The sequence below is a fragment of the Capsicum annuum genome, chromosome 12, assembly GCF_002878395.1.
Source record: "Capsicum annuum cultivar UCD-10X-F1 chromosome 12, UCD10Xv1.1, whole genome shotgun sequence".
NCBI classification, from domain to species: Eukaryota; Viridiplantae; Streptophyta; class Magnoliopsida; order Solanales; family Solanaceae; genus Capsicum; species Capsicum annuum.
Genome location: NC_061122.1, coordinates 223473665 through 223490061, shown reverse-complemented (window position 1 = coordinate 223490061; position 16397 = coordinate 223473665). Strand labels below are relative to the sequence as shown.

Genomic DNA, 16397 nt, shown 5'->3' with positions numbered 1-16397 from the left:
TCACGTAAGAGATAGTTGAATTTTAGTGTGTAGTGTTAAGGGTCCAAAAGTGAAATATGCTCTTGGGTTCTTAAGATTATGCCTTCATGTAGTCTATCTTTCTATCCCTTTGTTTAGTGTAATCTTTTGTTGTTGTTTCTTGTGTTGTTGAAACCGTTGGTTACTATTATTGTAATCCTCTTGTTCTTCACGTGTTGATGATGTTTTGGGTGTTATATACATCATTGAATCTTGTATTCTTCTTGTTGGTAGCGAATCCGAGAGTGGTCTCCAAAAAGGTCCTCTAATCCTTAAGATTAGTGGACTGATTTGAAGTGTGTTTCGTGTTCTCCTTGTTTGTCTCGTATCATTGTGGAACTTAATTTTCTAGGGACAAAAGGGCCAAAGCAGTCCACTACATACACTAGAGGGGTGCCCCTTCACTAAGGGGCCTTTTGGTCATTTTACCTATTATTTGTAATGCACTATAAATAAAATAATGTAGGGTTTCATTAGGATTTATGATGAATATTGAAAGTTGTAGACACTTAGACATTTCTCTCTTGTGAGAAAGGCCCCTATGGCCAAACATTGTAACTAGGGATTTCAACTTGAGTGTGGAATCACTCATGTTGGATTCAAGCTTGGAAACATTGGATGCTTGGGAGATCGAGGTCCCTCTTGTGTCACGTAAGAGATAATTGAATTTTAGTGTGTAGTGTTAAGGGTCCAAAAGTGAAATATGCTCTTGGGTTCTTAAGATTATGCCTTCATGTAATCTATCTTTCTATCCCTTTGTTTAGTGTAATCTTTTGTTGTTGTTTCTTGTGTTGTTGAAACCGTTGGTTACTATTATTGTAATCCTCTTGTTCTTCACGTGTTGATGATGTTTTGGGTGTTATATACATCATTGAATCTTGTATTCTTCTTGTTGGTAGCGAATCCGAGAGTGGTCTCCAAAAAGGTCCTCGAATCCTTAAGATTAGTGGACTGATTTGAAGTGTGTTTCGTGTTCTCCTTGTTTGTCTCGTATCATTGTGGAACTTAATTTTCTAGGGACAAAAATGCATGGGGCCTAGATATAATGTTGATTAGTCAAGAAAATACATGAAAGAGACATGTTGATTTAACACAAGACTGAGTCCTTTCTATTAGCTTCCTAGAAAAACAATAGCCATGTCAATGCTATCATGTTAATGACGTCAATGATACTACGTCATTGCTCAACAATTGTTTCCTGAGAATCCTAATAAATATAGAAATGTACTCTTTTTATCCGCTTAAGCTATTACATGAAGTAATCATGTTAAACTTGTAAATGAAGTTGTAGTACACAATTCAAATGGTACCAGAACAAAAATGCATGTGAGAGAGCGTGTTGCGTGTTAGGATTTGCTCTGATTTTCTTCCATCTAGGTGGAAAAGGCCTCTTCCATATTTGAATCATCTTTTCTTGGAGGAACAGTTTTGTACTTTTATAATAGTAGGTCATTTTTTCTCATACGACAACACAATGACAACCAGAATGTAGATTAATGTGTCTTGGTTTCTCAATAGTTTGATCCCGACCTTACAAATTTACAATCTAAAATGAATAAACAACTGTATTTGCTCTCTAGCAGTTTAAAACTTTTTACATAAAGTGATCACACAATAAATATGAATCACTTCACATTCTTATAGAAAAGAACAAAATGTGTGGTCTCCAATATTTTAACTTTCAGATAATCACATACTTCGATAGAATTTATCCTATATTTCTCCACATGTGAGAGGGAATGGTCATGGAAAGAGACAATGTGCTGGTCTTTCAACTATGGGGGCCGTTGGAAATAGAGAAAAGTATTCTTCTTTGATTTAGCCAACTTGATTTGCATAAAATGGTTATACTATATTGGTTTTTATAGGTTTTCTTCCAACAGGCACCTAGTCAAGTATATGTATAATATTAATTTTAGGCATAATACATTAATAGACACTCAAACTTGACTTCAACCGACAAGTAAGCACTCCAACAACTTTGAGAGTGCACATCTAAACGCCCAAACTTGGAAAAATTTTATAATGGTTGAGTCTCAACCAACAATAGTTGTGAAAGCGTCCATTAAATTTGTGACAAATGTCTTTGTGGACCCTTTCTTGTCAGCCCACTCCATTTTTCGACTTTACATTCTTTCTTTGTTTCATTTTTTTTTTTGTTTCTCTTTAACCACTCCTTTTCCTCTTCCTTATTTTAACAATTACAATTCTTTTTTAATAGTTCTATTTTACACCCCAACTTAAAATTATATGGAAAGAACGAATTATCCTAATCCAAATTTGTTCAATAAAGTCATTTAAATTAATATATTAATCTTACAAAGTAATAATGAGTTTTAAAAAAAAGTATTCAAAAGGCCGTATAATTTATTCAATAAAGTTATTTAAACATTCTTATTTATGCTTCAATTATCTTGTGTATATTTAGTCTTTGTCACATGACTGGTAAATTTAACACTACAACAAAACTCGAAATATCTCCTTTGTTAGTAGGTGTTTGGCCATGAAAATCAAAACATATTCACTTGATTTGAATTTTTTTGAAGTTGAAAATAGAGTTGAAGTTGCGTTTACCCATAGTATTTTGGAGTTAATATTTAGAATTCAAATGTATTTTTTGAAAAAAATATAAAAGTGAAAATAATTTTTTTTTAAAATTAAATTTTATGAAAATAGAGGTATTTTATGAAAATAAAAATTTAATTTTTTTTAAATAATTTTAAAAGTACAAAAAGTTTTTAAAAAAAAAACACCTCTTAAGGTGTTTCCCAAATTCTCAAATACAACTTCAAGTTGTATTTGATATATTTGTGGCCAAATAAGTATTCCGAAATAAAGTGAAAACATATTTAGAAATATAGTGAATACTATCTATGTCATCTTTCTATTTGGCATCTTTCTATTTCTTAACGTACCATTGGATAGCTTAATAATGAGTAGGACTCTAACCTTTTATGGCATTACAAAATATGTTTTTCTATCACAAATATTTCTAAACTTTGTTTACTTATGGTATTCTTTACTTGTAAGACCTAATTCTTCAGTTGTGCGTGAGGTTTCTGTCTTGCATGATCTACAAAGATATGTAAAGTTATCTTCGTAATTCAAGTTGATCAATTAATCAAAGTAAAAAATATATCTTGGTGCACTAAAGTTCCCGCTATGTGCAGGTTCGGAGAAGGGTCCCACCCACCACAAAAATGTATTTTGTGCATCCTAACCTTGTATTTATGTCGTCAAAGGTAGTTTTCAATGCTTGAATCCGTGACCTCTTGATCACATATTTTTACCAGTTATTCCAAGGTTCCTCGTCAAAGTAGCATCACTATATCTCATTGATTTCATTCCAAAGCAATACATTTTTATTCCATTGTTACTTCATAAGACAAAAATATTAACTTAAATGACCTTATTGAATAATACAATGCAAAATAATTTTATTAGATAGTTTCATTGAATTAAACTATCATTTGAGGAATCAAAGTGATAGATACTTGCTAGAGATCTTATATTTAAAATCTAAAAAATTAAAAATTAAAAAGAAATTCAAATATTTAGGCATATTAGGATATACTGAGGGAAAAAAGATATATGTAATTTAGGTTAGTATTAATCTGTGATAAAAATTTGAATTAGCATTAATCATTCTTTCTATATAATTTTGTGTGTAAAATAGAACTATTAAAATAAAAGAGTTGTTATTATTAAAATAAAGAACTGGAAAAGGAAGAGAGAAAGGAAAAAAAAAAAAGAAACAAAGAACCAATGTAAAATTTAAAAATAGAATAGGCTGATAAGATGGGCCCACAAGGACACTTGTCACAAATGTAAAGGACCCTCTCACAACTATTGTTGGTTGAGCCCCAACCATCATAAAATTTTGGTCTCAACCGGCAACTAAACACCAACTGTCCCCATTACATCTCGTGGATATTTCGATGTTGACGTGATACATAAATTCTAAAGGTGTTTAAATAATCATGTGTAACTTAGAGTGTTTAACTAGCACAGTGGAGACGAATTGAGGCATCTAAATGTGCATAATCAAAGTTGGAGTGCTTACTTGCCAGCTGAGGTCAAGTTTGAATGTTTATTTATATATTATGTCTTAATTCTATTCTTCCCCCTATTACCAAATACATGTACACAACCTTACATGGATTAATATTCTAATACATGAACTAAGAAAATTTATTTACTTAAGATGAATCTAGTTTATTCATATATTTCCTCCTCTATTTTACTCAGGCTTCGTATAAAGAAACCTTCTTGCAAATCCTATCATAAAGCTTTTGATATGTGAGAGTGTGAATTTTCTTATCAATCTTTCTCATAGCAAATACCCTTGTTTGGCTGCTTCTCATGAAAATCATCCTTCAAAGTTGTTTAACTATTGAAATCTTGGTAGTTCAATGATAGAAACTAAGATGAAGAAGAGAATGAAATGAAAATTTACTAATTATATAAAGTGCAAGAATCTTAAATACTGCATTAATCAATAACTATGTTCATATGGACTGGACAAATCTCTAAATACAATTATAATAATACTGCTTCTATTTTTTATAATTCTCGAGATACATATATTTAAACTAAAATATAAAGATAGGGCATAGACAGATAGTTGCTACTGTATATAACTGTTGACAACTTCAATCGATAACTACTTATATATCTTATTTTAGCTGAAACTAACTAAGACAAATTATCTCCACTTGCTTTTTTGAATTTTCTTCTAGAATAAGTCCATAAGGGAGCAGTCGTATCATTCTATCTATCATAGCTATGGTAGCTAATCTGCTTCAAATTCACTTCAATGGGAAGATTGTTTTTTTCTAATCTTCAAAATTCTGCATTTTTCATATATCAATTGTGACAATTTGCTCTGATACTAGAGGTGAGAAAATTTAAAGAGTAAGAACACTCAATCGAAATTTACCTAGTCAACTTCATTATTCTACGATTGTTACTAGGACGTCAAGATTCAAACTCTGCATAGTTATTTTCTTCGATGATATGGTTCTTGTGGGGTCCATCCCCATTAATGCCTTTGAAAATTTGATTCATGGCATGGCTTATTTTTTTAAAGGGTTGGCAAAGAGCAAATCAGTCAATTATATTTATAGTTGCAAGTATTGACATTGCAATTTTTGCTTATGTAAGCAATGACCTATGCATGGTCTTTCTTTCTCTATAAATTAAGAGCTTCAGCTCATTTGAAATACACACAAAAAATAGAGAAAATAATATAGAGAGAGTAGTGAGGTATTCCACAGACTGTGATAAAAAAATAGTCTGTGAAGAAAAAATTAGAGAGAACGATATTTTAGTAAGATGGGAGTCAAAAGAGGGTTATTTCTTTTGAGTGTGTAGTAGTCATTTCGAGTATTGTATTTGTGACTATGCTATAAAATTTCTTACTATAGTAAAATCAGTTGCTCCTCTTAGTCCGTGTTTTTTTCCTTATTTAAAAGAATTTCCCCATAAAATCCTTGGTGTCATTATTTTTTATTTTTTCCTATTGTTTTGTCACAAATACTTTTATTGTTATTTTGTGTTTAACCTACAAACTGATATCAGAGACACGGTTTGCAATATCTATATTTTGTGTTAAACAATGAAAGCCAACACAAGTAGTATGGTTACTTTAAATGGCGTTAATTATGTCATTTGGAAGTGAATAATGAAAGTTTTGCTCTATGTCAAGAATTTTTATGTAATGACCTGTACGGTCATTTTACTGTATTTTTATATAATTTTAGTATTATCTAAACGTTTCGTGGTTTATTTAATTTAATTTGGCATTTGATAGGAATATAATTTAGTACCCTTATAGAATATTTTTGATATTGACAAAATTCTTTAAGTGACGATATATTTATATCACTTTATATGGACTTTTATGATTTATTAATATTTTAGACGGAGATAGTAATTTTAAAAATATTAAAATATTATTATTATTATATAATAGAGATTTTGTTAGAAATAATTTTATAATAATTATGGTATAGTTCAAATATTATAATTATTTTACCAAAAATTTATACAATATCTGAATATGTACACGGTGTAGAAAATTATTACTTATGGCTAATTACCAACACACGTGTGGGAAGGATTGTGGACAACAACATATGGCTTGGCACGTGTGTCCACTTGATTTTATCTTCTTTTGTACATCTTTATATATATATATATATATATATATATATATACTCGGCTTTATTTTCCTTTATGCATCTATATACAGATGCTTGGCAGTGCTATCTTTCAATAAAAAAAAATATATATATTGCTTAACAAAAAGGCAATCAGTGCTAGTACTCTTATATGTGAGCATTATATTTTGCAGTAACAATTTTTGGATGAAAATATTCTTGGCACCATTCGCATATTAAATTAAAGTTATTTTTCTGAATTTATTATTCAAGTTCGGGATCTTCTAGCATTATTTGGGGGCTTCGCGAAAAGATATTTTAGTTTTGACGTTCAGGTAGGCTAGGTTTACCCTATTTTTAGATTGAGCTTACTTATCGAAAATGTTAACTATTATGTTAGCTTTGGATAAGTGCGTGTAGATACGTGTTATTTGATATGTATAAACTGTCTTATTTATTTGGATTGGGACCCCATTGTAGTAGATTTTGGTATTTTACCTTTCGATATAATATAGCACCTATCACTTTGGGACATAAAATTTAATTGTAAAATCTTTAATTTATCCCTTTTTAAAATTGGTGGATGATTATTTAGACGTTGACATTGTTATAATATGGAATGGATTTTAATATTATCGATGGATTATGATTACTATAAATTCCGGTTCGAGTCCGGCAATTGATTATTATGATTACTATGAGTCCCAGTTTGAGTCCGGCAATTGACTATTATTGTTACTATGAGTTCCGGTTCGAGTCCAGCATTTGACTATTATTGTTACTATGAGCTCCGGTTCGAGTCTGGCATCTGATTATAGTTGGGGTTACTCTGAGTTCCGGTTCGAGTCCGGCATCTGATTATTTATGTTTACTTTCATCACTTGTGTGTCCCATCGGCTTATGGGGGTACGGTTGGGTTTATGGTCTTCTTCAATGTGCCTAGCGGGCTTATGGGGGCTCAGTTAGGTTATGTTTGATTTAATTATTATTACTGCATTATTATTTTTCTGTATCACACAAGTTTATTCCTTCACATTCGTTGCATAGCTTGGTATTTGTTTACCTTACCATCCTTATTTACTAATAACTCAGATTACGTACTTGCATTGTAGTTATACCTTTTCTATATTAAGCTCATTCAGTCAATGATGCCTACTGAGTACCCATAGTTTTTGGTACTCATACTACACTTCTGCATCTTTTCCTGATGCAGATCCAGGTAATAGCAGTCGGCGTTGACATGGTTCCTACCTTTCAGTGCTGGTTTAGAGCGGGGTGAGCTTACTGTCGTCCAAGGCTGATCCTCCTATATCTACTCTAGTTAGTCTTTTTCACTCGAGACTACTTGTGTACATTCTAGATTTTTTGTCTAGTACTCTGGGTACCTGTTAGTATTGGCTCTAGTACTGACCTTATCAGGTCTTGGGAGGGATTCATTTGTATAGTTGGTCCTTTTTCCCTCTCTCATTTTGATATAATACATATGCTTTCTTCTTAGTTTTTACTTATTATTGTGGTTGTTATTATCATACGCGATCTTTTATTTTGTCTCTGCCTATTAGCCCATTACCTATCATTCCGGGCTAGGGTTTGGCTTGTCTACTGGTGGGATAAGGTAGGTGCCATCAAGAATTGAGAAATCTGGTCGTGACAAGTTGGTATCAAAGCATAGGTCACACTGTTATTGTTAGTACTGGAGCCGATGTTTAGTAGAGTCCTGCGGATCGGTACGGAGATGTCTGTATCCTATCCTTGGGAGGCTACAGAGAATTTTTAGGAAAAAAAAATCTCATTTTCTTGATCCATTTTGTGCTTTGAGTATGGGTTGGTTGTAATCTTTTTATTGGTTCACTCTTTACGTAGATGGCTAGGACACGAGGTTCGAGACAAGGGGGTCAAGACCGCGTGTTCGCTTCTAGAGTTCTATCTTGGGGTCGAGGTCGACCCAGATATCAGGGGTAGGGTAGAGCAGCAGCCTCTATTTGAGATTAGGTTGGGGATCCAGCACCTGATCCTGTTATAGCTCCGGAGATTGAGATAGCTCCAGGTATTTCGCCACATTAGCAGGTGGGCTAGGGGGCAGCCCAGGCTCCACCTAACTTTATATCTTCTTCGTTTATTCAGGATACATTAGTTCAGTTATTGGGGTTAGTTGGTGGTCGACCGGTCGTGGGAGCTCAGCCAGCAGGACAGGGTGGTGTAGATTTAGAGGCACAGCCTGCGGCAACAATGCCTAGGGTAGAGGTTTCGCCAGCACCAGTAGTCCCACAGTCGGAAGTAGCCCAGCCACTTATGTCTGCAGAGGAGCAGAAGATGTTGGATCAATTTTTGAGATTGACTCCACCCAGATTTGTCGGGACCCCAGGAAGGATGCTTATGAGTTCCTATCTAGTTGCGATGAGCAGTTACAGAATTTAGGGTTGGTTGAGACGCGAGAAGTAGACTTTGTTTCTTATTTTTTTGACACAGCAGTGAGGAAGTGGTGGAGAGGTTATCTTGATTCTAGGCCAGCTGTATCTCCACCAGTAACTTGGACTCAGTTCTCCGAGGATTTCTTGGGGAAATATATGCCTCATAGCATGCGTGAGCATTTTCGGAATGATTTTACCACATTAAGGCAGGGTTCTATGACTGTGGCGGAGTATAAGGTGAGGTTTCATGAGTTATACCAACACGCCACTATGATTCTGGATATGGAGTACGAGTGGATTCGATGCTTTGTTAGGGGATAGAGATACTCACTCCGTAGGGCTACTCAGAGTTTGGTGACTTCAGGAAAGTCTTTTTTGGAGATAGTCGAGCATGTTTATTCCATAGAGGAGATGGATCATGAGGCCCAAGGGGACGGTGATAAGAGACCACGCTATCAGGGTAGTTACAGTGGTTCACAGTCCTTAGGATAAGGATTTCATAGTCGGTACCATCATCAGTAGCCTTCTCAGTATCAGGGCCAGCCTAGTCGGCTAGTTCAAGCATCGCTTCAGATATCCGACAGGGGTCAGCCCATCTATTATAGTTCCAGTGGTCAGAGTAGCAGCCAGCCGCAGAGAGTTATTCAGTTAAGTTTGTCGATTAGGGGTGGTCATTCTAGATTCACTGGACTTTCTAGTCAGAGAAGGGTGCCCGGGGCATGTTATGACTGTGGAGTTGTTGGTCAATTCGCCCATGAGTGTCCTCAGTGTAGGATGATTGAGCCTCTAGTTCTCGCTGTGCAGCCGATCAGATCAGTGCCGTCGTTAGGTAGGGGTGGTGTACAGGGTTGTGAAGGTGGTTCCCAGTGTTCTAGAGGTGGTCCGCAGGGAGGTAGGGCAGGCGATCGAGCATGTACCCAGTCTAGTAGTAGACAGGGTAATTTGTATGCTGTTCCAGGTAGATCAGGGGCTGAGGCTTCGGATACTATGATCACAGGTATGATTTCCGTGTTCCATCAGCCAGTTTCTGCTTCGTTTGATCCCAGTTCCACCTTTTCATATGTTTCTACTTATTTTGCATCGCAACTGGGTTTATGTTCAGAGTCTTTATCTATGTCGTTATGTGTGGCTAGCCCAGTGGGTGACTCTTTAGTAGTGGATCGGGTATATAGATCTTGTTTGGTCACTATTCGAGAGTTTGATACTCATATTGACCTTATTGTCCTAGATATGGTAGATTTTGGAGTGATTCTAGGGTTGAATTAGTTGTCTCCTTACAATGCGGTCTTGGATTATTTTGCTAAGACCATTACTTTAGCTTTGTCTGGTATACCCCCAGTTGTATGGTAGGTTCTGTTAGCCGCACACCGACGGGGATTATTTTATACATTTGGGCTAGGAGACTGATATCGAGGGGTTGTGAGTCTTTTCTTGCATATATCCAGGATGTTAGTGTCGAGAGTACCCCACTTGACTCCGTCCCTGTTGTTCGTGAGTTTTCTGATGTATTTTCGACCGACCTACCTGGCCTTCCTCTTGAGCATGATGTAGAGTTTATTATTGACCTCAAGCCTAGCACCCGACCTATTTTTATAGTTCCATATCGTATGGCTCCTGTTGAGTTGAAGGAGCTGAATAGTCAGCTTCAGGATCTTCTGGGTAAGGGATTTATTAGACCGAGTATATCTCCTTGGGGTGCTCCAGTTTTGTTTGTAAAGAAGAAAGATGGCTCCTTGCATATGTGTATCGACTACAAGTAGTTGAATAAGGTTACTGTGAAGAATAAATATCCTTTGCCTCGCATCGATGATTTATTTGATCAGCTTCAGGGTGTGGCGGTGTTATCAATTGAGAGTTAGGGCTGTGGACATCCCTAAGACAGCCTTCAGGACTCGTTATGATCATTATGAGTTCCTGGTGATGTCTTTTGGGTTGACCAATGCTCCAGCAGCTTTTATGGATCTGATGAATCGCGTGTTCAGGCCATATTTGGACTCCTTCGTGATAGTATTTATTGATGACATTCTGGTATATTTGAGGAGTAAGAAGGATCACGAGAAGTATTTGAGGACTATACTTCACACTTTGAGAGACCACAGGCTTTATGCCAAGTTCTCAAAATGTGAGTTTTGGCTTGAGTCTATAGCTTTCTTGGGGCACGTAGTATCCAAGGACGGTATTATGGTGGACCCAACCAAGATTGTGGCTATTCATAGTTGGGCTAGGCCTACGTCACCTTCTGAGGTTCGCAGCTTTATTAGGTTGGCAAGTTACTACAGGCGGTTTATTGAGGATTTTTCTTCTATTGCAGCCCCTATGACTAGATTGACCAGGAAAGAGGTTCCATTTCAATGGTCTGCGAGTTGTGAGGCGAGCTTTATGAAGCTCAAGGATTTACTTCAGCTCCTATTCTGAATCTTCCTGTTGAGGGTGAGGGTTTTACTGTCTATTGCGATGTATCTAGTGTTGGTTTGGGGTGTGTTCTGATGCAGCGTAGCCATGTTATTGAATATGCATTGAGGCAGTTGAAGGTGCATAAGCACAACTACCCCACTCATGACTTAGAGTTGGCAGTGGTAGTATTTGCACTTAGGATTTGGAGGCATTATTTATACGGGGTCCGCTGTGAGATATTTATGGATCACTGCAGTTTTCAGTATATTATGACCCAGAAGGAGCTTAATTCAAGGTAGCACAGGTGGATTGAGTTGCTGAAAGACTATGATATCTCTATTCTCTACCATCCGGGTAAGGCAAATATGGTAGCGGATGCCTTGAGTTGGAAGTCAGTAAGTATGGGTAGCTTAGCATTCATTTCAACTTCTCAATGGTCGTTGGCTTTGGACATTCAGTTCGTAGCTAACATAATGGTTCATTTGGATATTTCTAACCATCAGAGAATCATTGCTAGTGTTGAGGCCAGATCTACCTCGTTGAAGCAGATTCGGAGTCATCAGTTCGAGGATGATAAGTTTCGCAGCCTTCGAGAGCAAGTGTTGAAGAGTGAGTCTCAGCGGGCTACCCTAGATTCTGAGGGTGTCTTGAGGTTTAACGGTCATATTTGTGTTCCAAGGATTGGAGATTTGATCCAGTTGATTCTTCGTGAGGCTCATAGCTTCGATACTCTATTCACCCTGGGACAGCTAAGATGTATAGGGATTTGAGGCAGCATTACTGGTGGAGTGGTATGCGGAGAGATATAGCAGGGTTTGTGGCTCGATGTCTTTGTTGTCAGCAGGTAAAGGCCGAGCATCAGAGGCCTGGTGGATTATTGCAACAGTTAACCATTCCCGAGTCAAAATGGGAGCAAATTACTATGGATTTCGTAGGTGGAATGCCTCGTACATCGCGTGGTTTTGATAGCATTTGGTTCATCGTGGATCGATTGACCAAGTCTGCATATTTTATCCCAGTTCGAGTTTTCTATAATACCGAGAGGTTAGTTCATGTTTACATTCAGAAGGTGGTTCACCTACATGGGGTCCCTGTGTCCATTATTTTTTACCGAGGCTCTCAGTTTACTTCTAGCTTTTGGAGGGCATTTCCAGAGGAGTTGGGGACCCAGGTTGACCTTAGTACAGACTTTCATCCCCAGATGGATGGGCAGTCAGAGCGGACTATCCAGGTCTTAGAGGACATGCTACGCTCTTGTGTGTTGGATTTTGGAGGTCAGTGGGACCAGTTTCTACCTTTGGCAGAGTTTGCTTATAATAACAGCTTTCACTCGAGTATTCAGATGGCCCCGTTTGAGGCATTATATGGTAGGAGATGTTGATCTCCTGTTGGTTGGTTTGAGACTTCTGAGGCTAGACCTCATGGTACAGATTTGCTTCATGATTCGTTGGATCATGTTCGAGTGATTCAGGATAGCCTACGAGTAGCTCAGAGAAGACAGAGGAGTTATGCTGATCGCAGACGTCATCCATTGAGTTTCAGAGTTGGTGATAGGTTCTTCCTGCGAGTATCACCCATGAAGGGCGTGATGAAGTTCGGGAGGAGGGGCAAGCTTAGCCCTAGATATATTGGACCTTTTGAGATCCTACAGAGAGTTAGGGAGGTAGCTTATGTGTTGGCATTGCCACCTGCCTTCTCAGCCATTTACCCTGTGTTTCATGTATCTATGTTGCGGCAGTATATGCCAGATGAGTCACACGTACTTCTGTGGGACTCGGTTTAGTTGGATAAGGGATTGACGTTTGTAGAGGAGCCAGCGTCTATTTTAGCGAGGAATGCAGGCGGTTGCGCTCCAGGGATATTCTGGTAGTTAAGGTTTAGTGGCTTCACCGTCCAGTTGAGGAGGCTACTTGGGAGATCGAGCGTGATATGCGCGCCCAGTATTCCTATCTGTTTGAGGCTTCAGATATTTATTCATCTTTTACTTTTGCGAACGAAAGTCCTTTTAGTAGTGGATGCTGTAATTACCCATACGATCATTTTACTGTATTTTTATATAATTTTAGTATTATCTAAATGTTTCGTGGTTTATTTAATTTAATTTGGCATTTGATAGGAATATAATTTAGTACCCTTATAGAATATTTTCGATATTGACAAAATTCTTTAAGTGATGATATATTTATATCACTTTATAATGGACTTTTATGATTTATTAATATTTTAGATGGAGAGAGTAATTTTAGAAATGTTAAAATATTGTTATTATATAATAGAGGTTTTGTTAAAAATAATTTTTTAATAATTATGGTATATTGCAAATATTATAATTATTTTATCAAGAAGTTATACAATATCTGAATATGTACGCAGTATAAAAAATTATTACTTGTGGCTAATTTCCACCACACGTGTGGAAGGATTGTGGACAACAACATGTGGCTTGGCACATGTGTCCACTTGATTTTATCTTCTTTTGTACATCTTTATATATATATATACATATATATAAATTGGCTTTATCTTCCTTTATGCATCTATATATAATTGCTTGGCAGTGCTATCATTCAATAAAACAAAAAAAAGAAAGAAAACATTGTTTAACAAAAAGGCAATCAGTGCTAGTACTCTTATATGTGAGCATATATATTCTGCAGTAACAATTTTTGGACGAAAATATTCTTGGCACCATTCGCATATTAAATTAAAGATATTTTTTAGAATTTATAATTCAAGTTCGGGATCTTCTAGCGTTGTTTGGGGGCTTCGCGAAAAGATATTCTAGCTTTGGCGTTCAGGTAGGCTAGGTTTACCCTATTTTTAAATTGGGCTTACTTACCGAAAATGTTAACTATTATGTTAGCTTTGGATAAGTTCTTGCAGATACGTGTTATTTGATATGTATAAACTGTCTTATTTATTCGGATTGGGACTCCATTGTAGTAGATTTTGGTATTTTACCTTCCAATATAATATAGCACCTATCACTTTGGGACATAAAATTTAATTGTAAAATCTTTAATTTATCCCTTTTTAAAATTGGTGGATGATTATTTAGACGTTGACATTGTTATAATATGGAATGGATTTTAATATTATCGGTGGGTTATGGTTACTATAAATTCGGGTTCGAGTATGGTAATTGATTATTATGATTACTACGAGTCCCGATTCGAGTCCGGCAATTGACTATTATTGCTACTATGAGTTTCGGTTCGAGTCCGGCATTTGACTATTATTGTTACTATGAGCTCCGGTTAGAGTCTAGCATCTGATTATAGTTGGGGTTACTCTGAGTTCCGGTTCAAGTCTGGCATCTGATTATTTATGTTTACTTTCATCACTTGTGTGTCCCATCGGCTTATGGGGGTACGGTTGAGTTAATGGTCTTCTTCAATGTGCCTAGCGGGTTTATGGGGGCTTAGTTAGGTTATGTTTGATTTAATTATTATTACTGTATTATTATTTTTCTGTATCGCACAAGTCTATTCCTTTACAGTCGTTGCATAGCTTGGTAGTTATTTACCTTTCCATCCTTATTTACTAATAACTCAGATTACATCCTTGCATTGTAGTTACACCTTTTCTGTATTAAGCTCAGTCGGCCGATGATGCCTACTGAGTACCCGTGGTTTTTGGTACTTATACTACACTTCTACATCTTTGTCCTGATGCAGATCCAGGTACTAGCAGTCGGCGCTGACGTGGTTCCTACCTTTCAGTGCTGGTTTAGAGCGGGGTGAGCTTACTGTCGTCCGAGGGTGATCCTCCTCTATCTACTCTAGTTAGTCTTTTTCACTCGAGACTACTTGTGTACATTTTAGATTTTTTGCCTAGTACTCTGGGTACCTGTTAGTAGTGGCTCTACTACTGACCTTATCAGGTCTTGGGAGGGATTCATTTGTATAGTTGGTCCTTTTTCCTCCTCTCGTTTTGATATAATACATATGTTTTCTTCTTAGTTTTCACTTATTATTGTGGTTGTTATTATCATACGCGATCTTTTATTTTGTCTCTGCCTATTAGCCATTACCTATCATTCCGGGCTATGGTTTAACTTTCCTGCTGGTGGAATAAAGTAGGCGCCATCACGAGTTGAGAAATCGGATCGTGACATTTTATTAGCCGATCTGTGACACTATAAAACCTGAAAATAAAACCGATGACAACTAAAACATGTTGTACAGATAGGTTTGAAATTTTATTAGACAGTGGGTTGACGCTAATGTGTTGAACCATATTTCTGGGGAGACGTATGCTTGGTTCCTATGGGAGCATCTTGAAGGTCTGTATGCTTGAAAGACTGAAAATAATAAGATATTCTTGATAAAACAAAAGTTGGGGTTAAAATACCATAATGGTTTTCAGATGACAGATCACCTAAATAACTTTCAGGGATCATGAACCAGTTATTTGATATGTGCATTATGTTTGATGAAGAAATTCAAGGCTTGCTTATACTTGGTTTCCTACTTATACTTGGTTTCCTACCAGACTCTTGGGAAACATTTAGAACTTCATTATCAAATTCTTCTCCCGATGACGTGATCTCTATGGATTTTTCCAAGAGCAACGTTCTTAATGAAGAGATGAGACGAAAGTCTCAAGTTTCCTCTTTGTCTAATATCTTGGTGACTGGTTCTACGGGAGAAGCAAGAATCGTGGTTCTCAAAATAGAGAACACTATAGAAGCAAATCTAGGGCCAAATTTAAAGATATTGAGAGCTATCATTATGGGTTAGAAGGGCAAACAAAAAATTTTTGTCGAAAGTTGAAGAAGGAGAATAGAGACAAAGAGGAAAAGAAAGGAGACAACAATGAAAATCACATAGCCACCGTCACCAGTAAAGATCTTGTTATTGTCCTTGATGCATATCTAATAAATATTGCTTGTGATGAGTCAATCTGGATTGTAGATTTTGGTGCCGCATCTCATATGACATCAAGGAAGGATTGATTCTCATCTTATAGTCCAAGTGATTTTGTGTCATGCCTCAAATCCTATTGGGGTGGACTGGCACCCGTAATCGAGGAGGCCCGGGAGAACCAGCTCATAACCTCATACTTCCCATGCATACCTCTATGACAACCCAAAATTCGGACAGCATCATGTCGCATATAAAAGGAAATAATCACCTGTATAATCTCGAGCACACATATATATGTATATACAATACTTGGCCGTTGGAGCCATCACGTCTATTAACAAAACACCACCTTGACTGTACATTAGGTCTACAAAGACTCTAGAAAATACACAGAGTTTAACTAAGGTCGGGACATACCCCGCCATATAACTAACTTTTATACAATACCAAAAGTGACTGGATATGACACAGAAAGCCCTGAAGTAAACTGGAGCTCACCAAAAGCAGCTGGATATCCTAGCTCCTACTTGTGCGGTGTATAAGCT

The 16397-nt window shown here is 36.7% G+C and overlaps 1 long non-coding RNA gene and 1 pseudogene across 1 annotated transcript; one reads left to right on the top strand and one right to left on the bottom strand.

Annotated features, from left to right (window-relative positions):
* Positions 1-4482: 4482 nt before the first annotated feature.
* LOC124889455 lies at positions 4483-5132 on the bottom strand. The gene is made up of 2 exons (XR_007048458.1): positions 4958-5132; positions 4483-4868 (listed from the first exon to the last, which is right to left on the bottom strand). It is a non-coding gene; the product is annotated as an uncharacterized LOC124889455 (long non-coding RNA).
* A 2910-nt stretch (positions 5133-8042) lies between these two features.
* Positions 8043-15726, top strand: LOC107848872 (annotated as a pseudogene).
* The last annotated feature ends 671 nt before the right edge of the window (positions 15727-16397 follow it).